Below are 19,404 nucleotides of genomic sequence, written 5' to 3'. Positions count from 1 at the left end.
TTGAGTGAGGATAGTTCGTTCCAGAAGCAATGTAATTAAATACAACGTCCATCAACACCTCAATACCATGATTATGTGCTTCTTTAACAAGCATTTTGAATTCATGAATTACATCTTGTCCACAATTCCTAACACCTGCAGCAGCATATTGAATCATTGGATAAAAGAAGTTGATGGTTGAGTAGCCCCAAAAATTTATCTTCTGATCACCCATAATAGGATTATCTTAGTAATATTCCAATTCATTAAACTTCACGTAATTGAGTTTAGTTCTATCTATCCTTCATACCAAGACTGAGATGAAGAAATAATGGCCCATTGATTATTAGGTTCCATCATAGGAAGCAAAACCATTTTTCAATAAACCATCCTCAAAACACATCATCCAAAGTGATACATCTCTTGCCTATTTCAGTGGACTCCATGTCTAGAAATCCTATAGCCTTCGTATTATTTGAATTTTACACTGATATTGGTGAGAGAAAAAGGCTGATACAACAACTACGTTGCTAGTCGTAAGATGTATGTTTCAATCACTAATTTTGTTCTTCATTTTCCAATCTCCCCTTGAGAAATTAGCTTTAGTAGAGGCATGAATTATCTAAATATCTGATTTGCGCATCACAACATAGGTGCATCTTGATATTTTCAACTCTCTTGACTTAAATTAGTAATTAACTAATGGTATCTGTCATGCTTAATACTATTAATACATCATTAAATAGACTCTGCAACATACATCAATATACTTGATAAAGAAACATTTCTGCTTGCATGAAGAGATTCTTTCCAAGCCTTGGGCAACAAAAATTTGCAGGAAACAAGAAAAGTTGCAATCTCCTCACCAACAGTGAACTTTACCTTTAGTTCTACTTTTCTTTCAAACCCACTTCCCAGGTGTTATCACCCTAAAAATTTTGTTTCTAAGCTTTGGAAAGTTTGTCTTGTTTCTAGTCATAGTCTTATAGGTTTTGAGTCATCTCATCTCAACAAGTGTCATTCTCTTTTCCAAAAAGTTTCATAGCCTCATTCCATGTCCTAAAAGCCTCACCATGTGTTTTGACATCAGTTTGATTCCAAAGGATTCATGTTAGTCTTGGTCTAGTCTTTCCATGGTTGTTTTCGTGTCTAATATCTATAAAAGAGTCTTGTTGGTATGGTCAAATAGGGTCAACACTCCATTCTTGCCCATCACTGGTCCCACATCACCTAAAATTCCATGTGTCAGACTTGTGTCAAGGTTTTCATAGTGCAAAAATCACTCTAGGTGTTTTCGTAGCGCAGACAGTGTAAAAAACCAGTTTTACGCTACGAAATCAATGAACTAGGAGTTTTCGTAGCGCGCTACGAAACCCCTGAAGCAGCCTGTTTCAGCAGAAAAATTGTTTTTACTAGTTCACTTCCAGACGGTTTCCTGAGCAGATGAGAACCCAATTTTTATAAATGAAAGAGGCTTTTCTTCCTAACATGCTGAAATACAAAAACCTCTTTCCGTTTCTTCAAATTCATTTTTAGGTGGGAGGAATTTATGGTTAAACTTGCGCTACGAAACTGCTGAAAGTCAAGCTTGGTCTTCTGTTTTTAGCAGTCTTTTTCAAGATCTGTTTCTGGTCACTTGAAAATGTATTTTGAAATTATGAAGGAGGTTTCTCTTCATCAAATCTCCATATTAAATAAACTATCTCACTTTCTTCACAAGTGTTTTCAGTTGGGAGATAATAAGCTTTCTTTGAAACCCAAAATTCAGAGAAGGGATTTTTCCTGTTTGACAAATTTTTCAAGGATAGATTTTGGACAGCTGGAGAAGTATTTTAAAAAACCAAGAGAGGTTTTTGTTCTAGAAATCATGGATTACGAAAATATCCTTAAGTTTCAAAAAATGTATCATGGATGATGAGATAAAGGCTCTGTCCCACGTGCCATTTTCAGGGATCCTAAACCTAAAAACAGGGAAACATGTTCCCTAATTTCTAGGGTTTGTCTTCAACAATCAGATGACCACGTGGGAGGCTTCATCAAATTAGAATTTTTCGGTTGAAAGTTGTCAAAGAATGCTTCAAATTCTTAGATAAGGTTCTTGTAATCATGATAAGGAGTTACACTCCTAGTTGTATTAGGTCACTAGCACTCCTAGTTAATAGCTAGTTCTAATTAATGGTTTGTTTTATGGTTAGAATAGGTGTCACTGATGGAAAATTCAAATTCTCTTGATGAGGGATGATAGAATCCTAATTGTAAACGCTTTATATAGAGCAAGAGGTCGAATTAGCAAAGGGTAGGAGACTTTTTGGCTCAGCTGCTTCTCTATGTGCAGACTGTGTATATTTTTAACCTAACGCAAATTTCTACTTAGACAACTCAAGATTCATGAAGAGTTCTTGTATGTTCTTGTTATGATGGAATTTTCCAATACTTAAATTGCAGTGGTGTTTACTTATGATACTCAGAACTCATCAATGATGCGCTGACTTCCTTCATAGATAAACTAACTATGTTTCACTGTTTTGTATTTTCATTTCTGCACATGAACTCTATAATGCCTTGACTTCCATGCTAGGTAGAATGCTTTGGCTTCACTACTCAGGATTCAAAGAGAGTTTTTAATGTCATATTGTCTCATGGATTTCCTCTTTCACTTACTTGTGGTGGTATGAATACATGTTACTTAGAACTCATCAATCATGCTCTAACTTCCTTCATGTATTTATAAACTGTGTTTCCTTGCATTGTATCTTTTGTTTTGTTGATGCATAAAAACTCTCTATGCCCTGAATTCATGTTAAGCTGATCTTGCTTGTGGTACTAAAACATACTTTGACTCCATAGCCCAATTGTAGCCAGTCTTCATCTTTCAACCTATAAACATATACAATTACAAACCATAGAGTTAGCCATCTATTCATATCTTTAATCTGAATCATTAACCCTTTGAGAGAGCCCTCTCAGGCTGAGGAGGCTAAGCCTTAGCTAAAAGACTGGTTTGAAATAGTTACACAGAGATAGTCTGATCAGCAGCCTATCAGGGTCCTATTTTGGTGATAACACCAGGAACCAAAGTAAGTGGAGGGTTTGTGCTTCTATGGTTTGATGTCCTGAATAGTCTCTTGAAATCGTGCTGCATATGGATTGCTAGCGCTATAGCATGGTCAAGAACAATTGAACCATTTGGTGGACACTTCAAGAGACTATGTAGAGCTTGATGATACGTCTGCATAGCCATTGATGGTCTAGCCACCTTAGCAAACTGTAAATATTTTTCATTCAAAATGATATCACTATAAAAAATGTACAGTGCCCTATGCCACGAATTGGAAGTAGGTTCTCATTCAGCAAGAGCTGCATCTCCTCTTCCTTAGGATCATTAAATACATGAACTACTGCACTGGGAGATCTTTGATTCAATCATTCATTCGGTCATATCTCCTGATCCAAAAGTTGGTTTCGGGAGTGTGATATACCTTTGGAAAGCTATTTCCAAGCCAATTCTAATGAACACACTTATGAAATGTTTAGCACTAATTCTCATGTGAAAAACATCTCTGAAAACCAAAAATAGTAAAAACCCATTTTGATCATTGGTGACAGGCTTCGAAGGTTGGAGCTAACATTGCCCTTATTGGGGATGGAAGCTCCTTGGAGGTGTCCTAAATGCCGTAGATGAAGTGCCTATTTGATTGGGCCAATACGGTCACCAACAACTGCAAACCTAAACAACTTATACCAACCCAAAACACACATACTACAAGTTGTTTATTGGGAAATTGGAACAAATGCCGAAAACTAAAATGTTGCCTTGGATAGCTTATTTATATACAAACCTACCCTACTTTGCTGCAAAATTGCTAGAACAAGTGATGCTATAGTGCCAAATCAACCATCAAGCAGTTGTGGCAACGATGATGCTAGGGAGTGCTTGAACCAAGACACAATTGGAAATGCTAACAGCCATACATGCACATAATGCTTCTGGCTGTGTAAAAGACAATCTGGTTTGTCATTCAAACCGAAAAAATATTCCATATATGTAACAACATGATCATAGAAATCAGACCATGTTTGCTTCCCTAACTCCTGAATATATGCTTCCAGTTGCAAATTGTCAATGCAAACATCCAAGGGCGGCATTACCTTTCCTTCCTTCTGCTAAAAAAGGTCCCCAAAGAATGGGACTTGACAGTCCAGATCTTGGGACAGTATTTGGATCTCCAGCTTAGCAAGATCTTCAATTTTAATGGCAAAATCTTGCAAATAATCCATCTTAACTTCATGGCTACATTGACAGGATTTCAGATAGGAAGAAAGAGATGAAGCAAAATTCTCATCTACCTCATCATCTATGCACATATCTTCCCATTCCCTAAAGCCTTGAATAGAGGTCACCTCTATTTTGAATTATTTCTCTTTCTCCATCCATGTTTCAAGAAAGATATGCCAAAAATCTGCAAATGATTTAATAGATATGATAGGAAAACCTTAAATCCATCTTATACATTTTCCTTGAAACGAATCAAAGAACAATTTGATGAAGAAATCTTCTTTTTTTACTCTAACAATTTCCCCAAATGTTTTAAAATTTTCTATATATTCAAAATTCAAAGTCAGATCTTCCCCATTGAATTTAGGGCCATTGCTCAAAATATATGCATCCTTTGGTAATTGATTAGGAAAACCAGGAAGATTAGAAAAATCGATACATGAATACCTTGAATAAACAGAAACAACATCTGAGTCCTTCATTTAGCCAGTGGAGCCACCATCAATACTTTGAAACTTGGGATTTCGAATAGTGGAGTCGCCAGGGAGATGTTTCAGCCTTCATATGTGTCTCACTGTTGTCCACCATCAACAATTAGATCTGCTACTTGAACAATCTTTCCTGGAGAAGATCTGTCATCTCATTCCCCGGCAACGGAACCAATATGTTAGCACTCAGGATTGTACCTCAAGGCTGAGAAAAGGAAATCCCGAGGTAACCACAGATGAAGCTTTCGATCTGGCATCTAGCCCGGCTAGACCAGAGAGGGCTCTCTCTTTTCAAACAAAATGTGGTTGCAATAAGTGAATCTTATGCTAGCTATGGAGTACGACGATTTGATTGAAAGTTTTGGGTCGAAACAATAAGAGAAAGGACCATTGGTCTACGGAGTTGAGGCTGGTTTCTGCCAGCAAACTTGGGGCAAAGTAAGCACAATGCTCATCCAGATAAAAAATGTAAATGAGAGAAGAAAAGAGGAGAAAGCTCGCTGCCCTACAGGCATCAATCGGGGGATGAATATCCAGTGGCAGCTTTAGAAGAAAGAGAAACACAGGGTTACTCAATAAAGCATCTAACAGAGGATGGATTCTACAAAGATAACCACTAAATTTAACAACAAAATCATTTTGAAAGGAGCATTGTGTGTGGATGGATTTCTAACACTTCCCTTAGATAATGTTGTAACAAGAATTAGTAGAAAAAACAAAGTATGTAACTGATCTTACAAGGAACACATGTTGGACATTAAACATTGTGATGGATCCCAAATCTAAAGGGAAAAAATTGCTCTATTAAAAATAATATTCAGAAAAAGCTTTACACAATCCAAAGCAGCCTCACTCTGCTGCAAAATCGAACCCTTACATCTTCTAAAATCATCATATATATACCCTATTACATATTCATTGTGATTTCCTAAACATAGGAATCAAAATAAATAAAAATAAATAACAAACAACCACATATGTTTATGCAGTCAAATAAAATAAATTAAAATTTAAGAATTAAATCTAATCACACTAAAATAGAAGAATTGGTTTGTTGGCACTCGAATTGTTGAAGGTGTCATCGCTAGAAATCTGGGATGTTGAAAAAACTACTGATTTTATGGCTAAGAAATTCTGCCATCTGCTGTCACAATAGTCCATCCATCTGGCCACATTTTGTTGCGCCATACTCTTGCATTCATCATGGGTTCAATGGTGAATGTCTGTCCAGCTTTCATGATACCCAAAACTTTATTTCGGCCATAGTGAGGTATATTTGGTGCACAATGGAAGATCTCACCAATACCATGCCCACAATAGGATTTCACCACAGAAACCCCTACCATTGAAGCATGTCAATGGATAACCTCTCCCACTTCACGAAATCTTACTCCAGGTTTCACTGTAGCCATCGCTTTCTCCAAACACTCATACGTAGACCGAACAAGATGTTGAGAAGCATCATCAACTTTTCCAACGAAAAAAGTCTCATTCAGATCACCATGGACACCATTGTAATAGATAGTTACATCCACGTTCACAATATCACCTTCCTCCAATCTCCTGGCATTTGGGATGCCATGGTAGATAACCTCATTAACATATGTGCAACAATACTTTGGAAAGAAGTGATAGTTTAATGGGGATGGATATCCACCGACAATAATAGTTGCCTCGTGGACCACTTCATCAATTTCATCTATGGTTATTCCTGGCCTGACAGCTCTAGCAGTAGCATCAAGGACCTCTCTAGAAATCCTGCATGTCCCTCTCATCCTTTCTATTTGTTCTGGAGTCTCAATCTCAATTGTATTTTGTAAATCACTCGTTGGCTACAGTTTCGGTATTCCATCATATGCCCAATTCAGCTTTGCAATATTATCAGGACAAGTCGCTTAGAGGAAATTAGATAAGGTCTCAATGGCCTTGGCCAGTCAAAATATGGAAGTCGAGTAGTTCGAGTCTGGCCCTTTTTTATAAGAAATATAACCAACCTCTACTAAGTGCTACAGATATCTGCTCTTCTAGGCTATCTGCCCTAAGTACTGGAAATCTCACCTCTATATGTATAGATTTATGAGAGCTCCACATCACATTAGAACAATCCTAAGAACAGAAAGTAGCATTTTCATGTGGTAGTTTTAGTTCAACGCATTTAGGACACTGAAGCCGAGAAGGTTTGTTACAACGTGCACAAACTAAAGTGGATTCACTGCCATCAGCTACTGATCCATCCATTTTGACCAACGCAGTTTAAGACCAATCTTGCTTCAGACGAAGCTGGCATAAACTGTGATAAATATAAATTGCCACAAAGTTGTAAAGTACCGGAAGCAAATGAGACACCACTCACAACATATTTCGACACGTTGTGCACATTATACACCTCCTTGGATTGGCTTGGCTTGATGTTTGACTTGTGTGTTGTGGCTGCAGGGCGCATGGAATTTGGAGCTGAGCTTGGCCATGCGGGCGCTCAATTTTTTAATGAAAATTGTAATTTTCGAAACTTGACTCAGGAGCTTATCTTCACAGATCCACTATTCCTTTGTCTTGCTCTTTCACCATGCTTCCTTTTTTCATTCCTACTGCCCTCCCCAAGAGAAGACATTGCTCCTTTGTTTTGCCAGTTTGAATGCACTATTAGACAACTTACCTTGACAAATGAAACTAGCAACATTTTGTATCTATGATGTGTGGTTCACAAGAATATCATTAACTGGTAAAGTGAGGACCCAATCATCACTTTTTGTAATAGCATAGATATCTTCCTCAACTTGCTTTAAGTTTTCCTATAAAGCCCGTTCCTAATACAGCTGATTTCACTCTAAGAGATATGGAGATAATATCAAGCCTTCCTTCTTCAACAATGAACAAAGAGAGAAAGAAGCCTGGACACACATCATGGCAGCACCAAAACCTACTTCTGGATTTGAGAAGGATGTGTATTTGTTCACCAGCTTCACAAAATGTTTGATTTCTTTCTGAGCCCATTTCAAAAAGAATTGCAGAATATTCAGGGGCATCTATAGAAATTGTTGCAAAATTTCTTTTTTTGCTTGTGAAATGACTAAAAAACCAGTTGTGCTAGGTTTGTAGCATAAGTTTCAGGGTAGAATGGAATGGAAGGAAAAACTCTTTGTATATTGCTCTCAAGTCGTGAACTATAAGAATGTAAGAATAATGTGATTGCCTTAGGACCATCACCAAGTCTGAGCAGACCAGACAATGCTTTCCACAACTCAGAGCCATGCATTATAGGTTGTTCAACAATTTCAACTAACTATTTAGAAAGTCTGGCCTTGCACTCATTAACAATAGATTGATAAAACAAGAATTTTGATGATGAAGAGTCTCCTTCTTTCTGATATTCAATGAGAGCTCCATCCTCTTCATCTGATGATAAAAGCGAGGATCCCATTCAGGAGTTGAATGTTGCATTAATGTGCCTCTCCAACTCAACTTTTGATAATTGTGTTGGAGCCTCAAGCATCTCAAAACCTACTGTGAGGTTTCCATAAGGTTCACATTCATCAAGAATGACAGTTGCCTTGTGCCTTAAGAAAAATGGAGTGCCTCCAAATACGAAAACAAGGCCCAATACATAACTTCATAGCACCATAATAATATACTGGATCAATCACTTTCTTGAGTGAGGATAGTTGGCCCCAGAAGCAATGTAATTAAATACAACGTCCATCAACACCTCAATACCATGCTTGTGTGCTTCTCTAACAAGCATCTTAAATTCATGAATTACATCTCGTCCACAAATCCTAACACCTGCAGCAGCATATTGAATCATTGGATAAAATAAGCTGATGGTTGAGTAGCCCCAAAAAATTTTCTTGTGATCACCCATAACAGGATTATCTGGGTAATATTACAATTCATTAAAATTCACGTAATTGAGTTTAGTTCTATCTATCCTTCATACCAAGACTGAGGTGAAGAAATAATGGCCCATTGATTATTAGGTTCCATCATAGGAAGCTAAATCATCTTTCAATAAACCATCCTCAAAACACATCATCCAAAGTGATACATCTCTTGCCTATTTTAGTGGACTTCATGTCTAGAAATCCTATAGCCTTCATATTATTTGAATTTGGCATTGATATTGGTGAGAGAAAAAGACGGATACAACAACTAAGTTGCTAGTTGTAAGATGTATGTGTCAATCACTGATCTTTTTCTTCATTTTCCAATCTCCCCTTGAGAAATTATGTTTAGTAAGGTGTTATAGACATTTTTGTGCCTTACAGCTTTAAGCATGAAATGTCCATAATCCAAGGGATCCAAAGTCCCTAAAAGTGTTGTTCCTACCCCTAAAGGAACAAGGTCAACCAATGACAGCTTCTCCCAGAAGTTCTCCACCAAAAACTATTCAGAATCAGTCAAATAAGGATCAATTCAGCTGCTCCACTAGCTGCATGCGTTGCAAAGCACCCCAGTACACTAGCTAGGTGCATTGCAACGCACCTAAATGCACTACCAGGGTGCGCTGAGTGGGAAATGCCAAATGGCAGTATCATTCTGCGAGGTGGACAGACAATGGAAGCTTCCAGAATCTTCCTCAATGACACTTGGCTCACTGAGTTCGACCAAGGATGAGTAAGAGGCTCTCAGCCTCCAAGTGGAAGCAAGAACTGACAGAGAGAAGCCACAAGTCAAAACATAAGCTGACTCATCCTCTCTGCTTACATCTATATATGGATCCCTCATCCCAAAGATCCAGGGGCTGGAATTTTGTACTTTGCAGATAATTGTTGTTGGTTTTCAGATTGAGATTAGTGCATTGGGTGATTTATGCTTTGTTGGAGGTGAGGAAGGGATTCCTTTGCTGGGAGGTAGATGCTGGATCGAGACTCACTTGGTTGTATCTCCTCTTGGACTTTCTTATCATATCAATAAAACTATTTGAGTTTCTCCTACATGTTTGTGTATCAATGATGTTTGTTATATATGCATGTTTAGCTTAAATCTGATCCTAAGCTATTTATGAATGTAAATCTATGTCTTTTGTGTAGTTTTCCTCTTCTGTGATCTTGCAGGAACTTGGTGAAGCTGGGCAAGTAAGGGAGCAGGCAGAGGGAAGCAAACAAAGAGGAGAGCGATTGGATCAACAAACTAGCGCAAGACACAGGTTAGTTCATCCTTCCTCTTCGTTTACATTTCATAAAGAAGAATACGAAAATAGTTTTCCTTGTTTGTTGCTAAGGCACTGTCACACCTTAGAGTGGGATAGGGGCATTCTGAATAGATACTTTTCCCAACAACAAAATGGCGACTCCGCTGGGGATCGTGTCTAGTTAGTTTATTTGTGTTTCTCTTGTTGTTTGTTTCATAAACACAGAAGTAGCAATCGAACTGCACTTGCCATTATCAAGTGCAAAGTAGCTGCTACTTCAATCCATTCACTAGGATTTGTTTATGATTTGAACAACTGATCCACAAATGCTCTAATTGCCCTTTGTGATAGCTCTTAGTCCTCCTTTAAATCATCCCTCTGATTGTACCTTACTGATAGCTTTTATCCGGCCAAAAACCATAGATTAAACTGCAAACCGTGACCCAGAACCCAGAGAAAATTCTCGTTTCTGCTTCAGCGCAGGCTCTGTGAAGAGGTTCTGCATTTCAACGCAGGTCCCGAGAGGGCTACCTGCGCTGTAATTCAATTTCTCTGTGCAACAAGTGCGCTGATCAGCTTTTGCCCTGTGCAGCTGAGGTTCTTTGCTTCATTTTGTTCAGTTTTTGTCTCTGATTTTTGCAGCTTATTATCAGTGTGTGTACCTATCTGAAAACCCCTTTTCTTTGCCTTAATTCCGCCTCAGTTGTATAAAAGAAACTGTATTTGTTTTTGTGTATTTGTTACGTCATTTACAGTTTCCCATTGCAAAAGTAAACTAGTCATACTGTCACCCTTAGATCTAGACCTGTCGTAAGTGTCGTTTTGATCTTAGGAGAAAGTTTGTTTGCTGTTGACAGTTGATTGTGCTTTTACTTTTGCCTTTGGTTTGAATTTCTGAATTTCTAGTGTCAAAACAAGTGTTTACTTCAAAATCATAAAGTGTCGTAATCGTCTCTACTTTGTTGATTTCGAAAAGAAGCTTGTTTGTGTTTTTCACTTGAAATCGAATTCAAATTTGTACAACAACTTTCTTTTTAGGCATCAATATTAAGAAAGTGAAAAACAAATACATGCATATGTGCATTTTCATTTTGACAGTTTGTATGGCTTGATTTAGGAAAAGTGCATTTACAGTGTGCTCTTTGCTCTTTGAGAAAAGATTGTGTCTTTCTTTTCCCCTTGTAGCTAGGATTTTCATTGTTGAAAAGAGATAAAAGCTTGCTTATCATCTTTAGACTGCATTTAGGAATTACATCTACATCTCGTGGTGATCCAAAAAGGCAAACTTCTAAGAAAGATCAACCTAAAATAAATTGAATGAACTTAACAACGCATTGGAACTTAACGCACAACATAGAGGTCTAGGCTAGAGACGTGTTCCGGTGTCATAAAGCCTGGTAACTGTTGTCCTCACTATTGGTTGGGTGATTCCTCCACTGTGAGACGATAAGTGCCAGTACGGATTGTGCTCCCACGTACCGTCGAGTATATATTGGGAGACCCCTATAGGCATAAAACCTTTATCCATAGGAAGCTGTGTCGGCCGCCCTACTGATCGCAATGCACTGAACACAGCATTCGGGAAGATTGACCGCCCGTACCCTAAAAAGTATTCTGCGGTTTTGCGATTGGTTTGGCACACCCTCTACCTAGATCTCCAGAGCAGTCCCTTTCGTTCCTTTTCAGACTCCTTAATGGAAAAGGTCCATCTGAGCACTTGTCACTTCAGGCTCATTAAAAATCGAAGGAGACTAGAGTCATCTTTTGTTTTTTCTCGACTCTTTAAAATTGAAAAAACAAGTTGTGTCCAAGCGTCGTTAAAATTTATTTTAAACAGAATATTCATACCCTTTTTCCTGCGTTGATCTTTAGGTTGAGAAAATGGAGCATACCAACCAAGGAATTCCCCTTGGTGGAAATCCTAGTCCCTTCTCCTCTTGGGGAGATGTTGGTGCGCCCCATATGGCCACATTGTTGCTTCCAGGACTGACAATTGGCTTGCCAGTCTGGCTCTTCTCAACCAATGTCGTTCAGAACACCATTATTCCTGAACAGTCGAATCAGCAATTAGACGAGTCCATAGTTTCCCACCAACCTTCTACTTCCTCTAATTCTTCCTCTCTTCCTTCCTCTTCGCTTGACGGGACTGGTAAAGCTAAAAACCAAGTTCCTAAGGAGAAGAAGGAAAAGAAGAAGAAAGAGAAAAAGAAGAAGGAGCCAAAGGAAAATAAGGGAAAACAAGTGTCGTCTAAAGAAAATCCACACACAACACTGACCAGGCCTAAATCGCCATGTGTCATTTGCAAGGGAGACCACTTTCACAGAGATTGTCCTTGCATCCCTCGGATACTAAGGGACTGGTCTCCCCGTTTGCACAATCCGATGTCGTCAACCTCTGATGGCCATGTTGAAAGCACACCGTCAACTAGCGAAAGTGAATTCCCAGGAAAAAAAGGGAGAGCTAGATTTCCCTGTAGATTGTGCGAAGGCGACCATGCCCTCCACCGTTGTCCCTTCTTAGACGAAGCTAAAAGAGTTTTGGATGATCGTCCGGTTTCACCGTTACGACTTCCTCCTGGATATAAAAAACTCTTGCCGAGTCCTTCGTTAGTTGAGAATCCAGCTGGCCCGCTCAAGTGGTCAGCTGAAGTGTCTATCATTGAAGATAAACCAACTGAATCCATACCAGACGAAAGTCAAAAGGTCGAGGCGGCAGTTGACCCGGTCTTGCCTTCAGAGGTTTTATCTTCGAATGATACAATCATTGAAGAGGATAAGGATGACACCATCCAAATTCTCTTCATCAACACAGACTCCGACGAACACGGGGGCAATCCACCCATTCCTTTATTGCAGGAAGGAAGTTCATCAGAGCCATACCCGGCCGTCTACTCGGTCCCACCTCCAAGCAACCTAGTTGTATCCTTCGACTGGAACCAACTTGGCAGACCCTGTTTGCCAGCAAGCATACCATTCCGAATTAGCATTCAAATATACAGAATGGTCATGGTTGGCACCATCATTGATGAGGGGGCGTCTGTGAGTATCCTTTCCTCTATTGCTTGGAAAGCGCTTGGTTCGCCATCGCTATTGCCTGAAATGAGAAATCTGAGAGGCTTTGATAAAGGAACCAGTCGACCTTTAGGGATCCTCCCCAATGTGCCCATAACATTGAAAGGGAAGACCGTTCAAATGAACGTGATGGTCGTTCAAGGACCCTTGGATTATAACCTACTCCTTAGACGAGACTATATTTATTGCATGGGAGCCATCGTCTCCTCACTCTTTAGAGTAATGTGTTTTTCGCACGAAGGAAGAGTGGTCAAGCTCGTGGACCAACTTTCATTTCCCGGATCACGCATCGCAAATAGTCATATACCATCCCTAAATGGTCTCTTCATGCAAGAAATGTCTCAACCCACGGTCCGTCCTCCTGATGAGCGCGAGTAATTCAGAAGGATATGACTGGAACCCAGGGTGCATGCATCCTGGTCTGCTTCGGCAGGAAAACTTTGGGTATAGGGTAGGTTTCCGCGGGAGAATATGACTAGTCTGTACCCCGCCCATGCTAGAAGAGGGTTATTCTAGAATAAGATTCTCTTGTCAAAGTTATGTAAGCTGGGTCGGTGCCGCTTACCTTTGTTTATCTTGGTAGACATCGTCGAAGAAGTGTTTTGTTTGCACCACAAATAAAACAGACTTTGAATAACCTGAAAGAGGTAGGCCTTTCCTGGTAGAACAAATGTTTTATCTGCAAATTGAGGGGTAACATTGAAATCGTACTTTATACCTGGGGGCATGCAAAACTTTTGGAGTGCAAGCAAGGGGCGGCTATTTATTTTTTAAATTTTTAGGACCTCTAACCCTTTAAACTCGTAGGATTAGTCGTTTCCAAACTTGCATAAAGAAAGGATGTGGGGCAAAGCTTTGTAAGGTGCAAGCTCCATAAAAAATGGCATCTTCAGTGAGACATTCTTATCATATGACTGGATTAATCGAGCAGTTTTAGCACATAGTTCATGCTCGTTAAAAAATAAACATAAGATCGAGCAGTTTTAGCACATAGTTCATGCTCGTTATAAAATAAACATAAGACCGAGCAAGTGTTTCAATCCGTGTTTAAGCTCGTTAAAAAATGAAGCATCCTCCGGTAAATAACCACCGTGAATGTAACATTATCAGCCATTAAAGCCTTGGTCGTGTTTGCACCGTCACCTCCACTTTTCCATTGGCCGATCATTCACCTCCATTTGATTGTTTACCCATTTTGAGGAACAACTGCGAAGAGTGATTTCACTAGCCATCCTTGTGACACTGCCGTGATTGGAAAATTCCAACCCTTACCTAGAATCAGCTGCTACCCATTTTATCACTCGTTCCTCAAAAGACGAGTCTTCTTTAAGCTCTTTTCATCTGACTCGTAAAATATGAAAAGATTGCCGAGTTTTGGCCTTCCAGCTCGTTAAAGCGACCGGAAGTGCTATCCCTCCTCTAGATTTTAATCTTTTTGGACCTGAGGGATTATTGCACAAAAATATCGAGCGCTTGTTTTGTTCGGCTCATTAAAACTATCGAAAATTCATCCCTTCTGTATTGTTTTATACTTTTTCGGACTTAAGGGATTAGATGACGAAAAAGGAAATTTGGAGTTACCTTTACGTACCTTTTCAGACTCTCTAAAAATGAAAAGGACCGAGTTATCTTTGTCGTTAGACTCGTTAAAAAGATTAATAGCGACAAACTTGTCTTTAGGCGAGAACGAGTTTCACTATCGCTAGGCTCATTAAAACATAGCGATGGGTTTGCCCGAAGGGAAAATTATAGAACAAGCATATGTTATCCTTCTCAAGCTTGACAAAAATAAAGAGGTACTGGTCAGCAATGACTGGGGAAAAATTGGGAAGAAACTCAAAGAACCTTTATTGGTAGCAAGTCGCTCTTGAACATGACACTTCTACTCCGTGCCTGAGTCGGGTTGGGTTGTTTCATTCACCGGTCACATCACCATGGTCTCGCCATACCATCCACCTTTGGGGTAAATGCTACCAATCCATCATATAAGTGTCGCCGATATGTTCAAGAGAAGTCATCCAGAGAAGTCACCCGTGTCCCATCCACTACCATACATTATACTTCATTCTTTCATGACCGCCACCCTCAACCATATATCATCAGATCGTTTTCACCTCCATCAAAATCATTTGATCCGTTCCATGTCATTGATGTGGGATTCATTAAGGCCCTCCTTTGACGGATCACTTCTTGTCGACATCATCTCATTATCCAAGAAGTTTATCTAGGAACACCCCTTTAGTAATTTGAAGCTTGCATGCCTCAATGGCAAGTTTCTCACTTCCGGCGACAGGTATACATCAATGACCTTCGACCAAAAGATTTTGCGTGGTGTTCGACGCCAAGTCCTTTATTCACACCACGTGAATTGTACTGCAGTACCTTGAGGGTCATTATCATTATCGGTGACTCCTCTTGCGCTTGTTAACAGTTTACATCATTGACTGGTAATCAAGCGATGTCTTTCCATGTTCAACTTCAGAACATTTCTCACATGGATCGACTTGTACTTAGAGTGAAGATCGGACGATATTGAAGACCCCGGATCTAGTTTCATCCATCCGGGCTGCGATATATATTCAGGAAAAATAAAAACATTGACATGTACAGCATTGCAGCACAGATAATCATCCTACCAAAAGGATGATGATTTCATCAAGATCATCAGTCTACCATCAGACGATTGTCTGTCCTATGTACATAAAAATGAATTTATAAAGCTGAGCATGGGAATTCCCGCCTCAGCTAGATCATGAAAACAGTATGAAAATAATGTATTGTATTGTATCTTATTACAGGTCTCCTCCCAGCATTGAAAGAACTTCGGATCCTCCTAATAAAGCATTTCACCCGATAAACGGCCTCATACTTTAGGGGGCAACTGTTATAGACATTTTTGTGCCTTACAGCTTTAAGCATGAAATGTCCATAATCCAAGGGATCCAAAGTCCGTAAAAGTGTTGTTACTACCCCTAAAGGAACAAGGTCAACCAATGACAGCTTCTCCCAGAAGTTCTCCACCAAAAACTGCTCAGAATCAGTCAAATCAGGATCAATTCAGCTGCTCCACTAGCTGCCTGCGTTGCAAAGCACCCCAGTACACTAGCTAGGTGCATTGCAACGCACCTAAATGTACTACCAGGGTGTGCTGAGCGGGAAATGCCAAATGGCAGTATCATTCCGCGAGGTGGACAGACAATGGAAGCTTCCAGAATCTTCCTCAATGACACTTGCCTCACTGAGTTCGACCAAGGATGAGTAAGAGGCTCTCAGCCTCCAAGTGGAAGCAAGAACTGATAGAGAGAAGCCACAAGTCAAAACATAAGCTGACTCATCCTCTCTGCTTACATCTATATATGGATCCCTCATCCCAGAGATCCAGGGGCTGGAATTTTGTACTTTGCAGAGAATTGTTGTTGGTTTTCAGATTGAGATTAGTGCATTGGGTGATTTATGCTTTGTTGGAGGTGAGGAAGGGATTCCTTTGCTGGGAGGTAGATGCTGGATCGAGACTCACTTGGTTGTATCTCCTCTTGGACTTTCTTATCATATCAATAAAACTATTTGAGTTTCTCCTACATGTTTGTGTATCAATGATATTTGTTATATATGCATGTTTAGATTAAATCTGATCCTAAGCTATTTATGAATGTAAATCTATGTCTTTTGTGTAGTTTTCCTCTTCTGTGATCTTGCAAGAACTTGGTGAAGCTGGGCAAGTAAGGGAGTAGGTAGCGGGAAGCAAACAAAGAGGAGAGCGATTGGATCAACAAACTAGCGCAAGACACAGGTTAGTTCATCCTTCCTCTTCGTTTACATTTCATAAAGAAGAATACGAAAATAGTTTTCCTTGTTTGTTGCTAAGGCACTGTCACACCTTAGAGTGGGATAGGGGCGTTCTGAATAAATACTTTTCCCAACAACATAAGGCATGAATTATCTAAATATATGATTTGTGCATCATAGCATAGGTGCATCTTGATATTTTCAACTCTCTTGACTTAAATGTGTAATTAACTAATGGTCTCTGTCATGTATAATACTATTAATACATCATTAAATAAACTCTGAAACATACATCAATATACTTGATAAAGAAACATTTCTGCTTGCATGAAGAGATTCTTTCCAAGCCTTGGGCAACAGAAATTTGCAGGAAACAAGAAAAGTTACAATCTCCTCACCAACAGTGAACTTTACATTTAGTTCTACTTTTCTTGCAAACCCACTTCCCAGGAACGAGAGTAAGTGGAGGTTTTGTGCTTCTATGGTTTTATGGCCCCAACAGTCTCTTGAAATCTCGCTGCATATGGATAGCTAGTGCTATAGCATGGCCAAGAACAATTGGACCATTTGTTGGACACTTCAACAGACTATGTAGAGCTTGATGATATGTCTGCATAGCCATTGATGGTCTAGCCACCTTAGCAAACTGAAAATCTTTGTCATTCAAAATAATATCACTATCAACAATGTATAGTGCCCTATTCCATGAATTGGAAGTAGGTTCTCAATTACCACGAACTGCATCTCCTTTTCCTCAGGATCATTAAATACATGAACTGCTGCACTGGGAGATCTTTGAGTCAATCATTCATTCGGTTATATCTTCTAATCCAGAAGTCAGTTTTAGGAGTGTGATATACCTTTAGAAAGCTCTTTCCGAGCCACTTCTTATGAATGCAGTTATGAAATGTTTTTCATTGAAGCTCATGTGAAAAACATCTCTGAAAACCAGACGTAGTAAAAGCCCATTTTGATCACTAGTGACAGCCTGTGAATACTGGAACTATCAGATTCATAAATCAATAGGTCAAAATTTATGTGGAGAATATTAATGGTTGTTGAGATCATGCAAATCAACAATTGTTGAGTCACTAACTTTTGGAGTCCATTGATTTCTCGATGTCCAATTTGAGAAAATGAAAGCTCATTGGAAAGCTAGAAGCATTAAGAACATGATGAGAGTGTTTTTCATGGCTAAAATTATACATATCATCTCAGAAAATTAAAATAAAAATCATGACCAATTTTGGGCCTATCACCAAATTATTTTTTGAAAATCATTTATAAATAAAAGAAATGTGGAATATCTGAAGTGGGACCTAGGTTGGAGTGCAAATTCCTAACTTCATATTTTCCAAATTGATCTTGATTTTTTAGATACAAAGAGGAAAAACCTAACTATCAAATGGTTACAAAGATGAAAATAATATAATAAAGGAAGGAAACCACATTAAGAAAGGAGGTTGTTGTTTCTTGGGGTTTTTGATGAAGATAAGTTTGCCTTTCCAGAAGGATTTGTGAATTAGCCTAGTCAACTTTCCTCTACATTTTTTCTATGCAATACTCAAAGATAGGAAGATCTAGGTCTGATTATGTCTTATCATCTCTTCCAAGCTTTTCATATTATATTTCAGGTCCAAGGGAGTGAGATACTTTCTTGCAATAAAACAAATGCAATTTTATTATAACGTATATATTTTTCATTTTGGAGGTTTTTTCAGGTTTTTAGAAATTGTTAAACTTTTCACATTGGATATTATTTTTAATTTCTCCCACAAATATTTATTCACACTACAAGAAAAAAGGTCATTGGTGAGGGTCATGCTTGTGATGGACCTTTAAGGTCTGCCACCAATGTTGCATACGGTGACGGTCTTTAAAAAAGTGTTGTTGTAAGTGTATATAGTGATGGTCCTTTACTGTTTGTCACCAAAGCCATTTTCAATGAAACTTTTGGTGAGGGTCATTAAAGGCCCGTCACTAATTCTCTCTTTGGTGACACTTTTGGTGAGGGTCGTTAAAGGCCCATCACTAATTCTCTCTTTGGTGACACTTCTAGTGACGATCTTTATTGACCATCACCAATGAACTTTTTGGTTACTTTTGGTGACGGTCAATAAATTTTCGTCATAATTTATCATTCCAATGAGTTTTTGATGACACTTCATGCCTGTGACGGACCTTTTAGGTCCATCACCAATGTCGCATATGGTGACGGTCTTTAAAAAATTGTTGTTGTAAGTGTATATAGTGATGGTCCTTTAAGGTTTGTCGCCAAAGCCATTTTCAATAACACTTTTGGTGAGGGTCGTTAATTTCCCATCACTAATTCTCTCTTTGGTGACACTTTTGGTGAGGGTCATTAAAGGTCCATCACTAATTCTCTCTTTGGTGACACTTCAAGTGACGATCTTTTATTGACCTGCACCAATGCTCTTTTTGGTTACTTTTGGTGACAGTCAAAAAATGTTCGTCATCATTGATCATTCCAATGAGTTTTTGATGACGCTATGTACCTGTTACCATATTTTTCATCAAAATATAATGATTTAAGACTGTTGTTGTGGAGTCTTTTTCATTATGTGTCCAAGGTCATAGTGGTTATAATAGCTAGTCAATTTTTTAAGAAGTATATAGTGTGTATCATTTCCCTCAAGTCATAAGAATATAGT

General features: G+C 38.9%; 1 pseudogene; it reads right to left on the bottom strand.

The window, feature by feature from the left end:
• Positions 1-5,867: 5,867 nt before the first annotated feature.
• Positions 5,868-7,084, bottom strand: LOC149148549 (methionine aminopeptidase 1A pseudogene; annotated as a pseudogene).
• Positions 7,085-19,404: the final 12,320 nt, after the last annotated feature.

Source organism: Pinus tabuliformis, chromosome 9 (assembly GCF_031772625.1).
Source record: "Pinus tabuliformis cultivar Carrire ecotype Pingquan chromosome 9, CPIR1, whole genome shotgun sequence".
Lineage (NCBI taxonomy): Eukaryota > Viridiplantae > Streptophyta > Pinopsida > Pinales > Pinaceae > Pinus > Pinus tabuliformis.
Note: the sequence above shows the minus strand (reverse complement) of the source record. Positions and strands in the feature narration are given on the sequence as shown.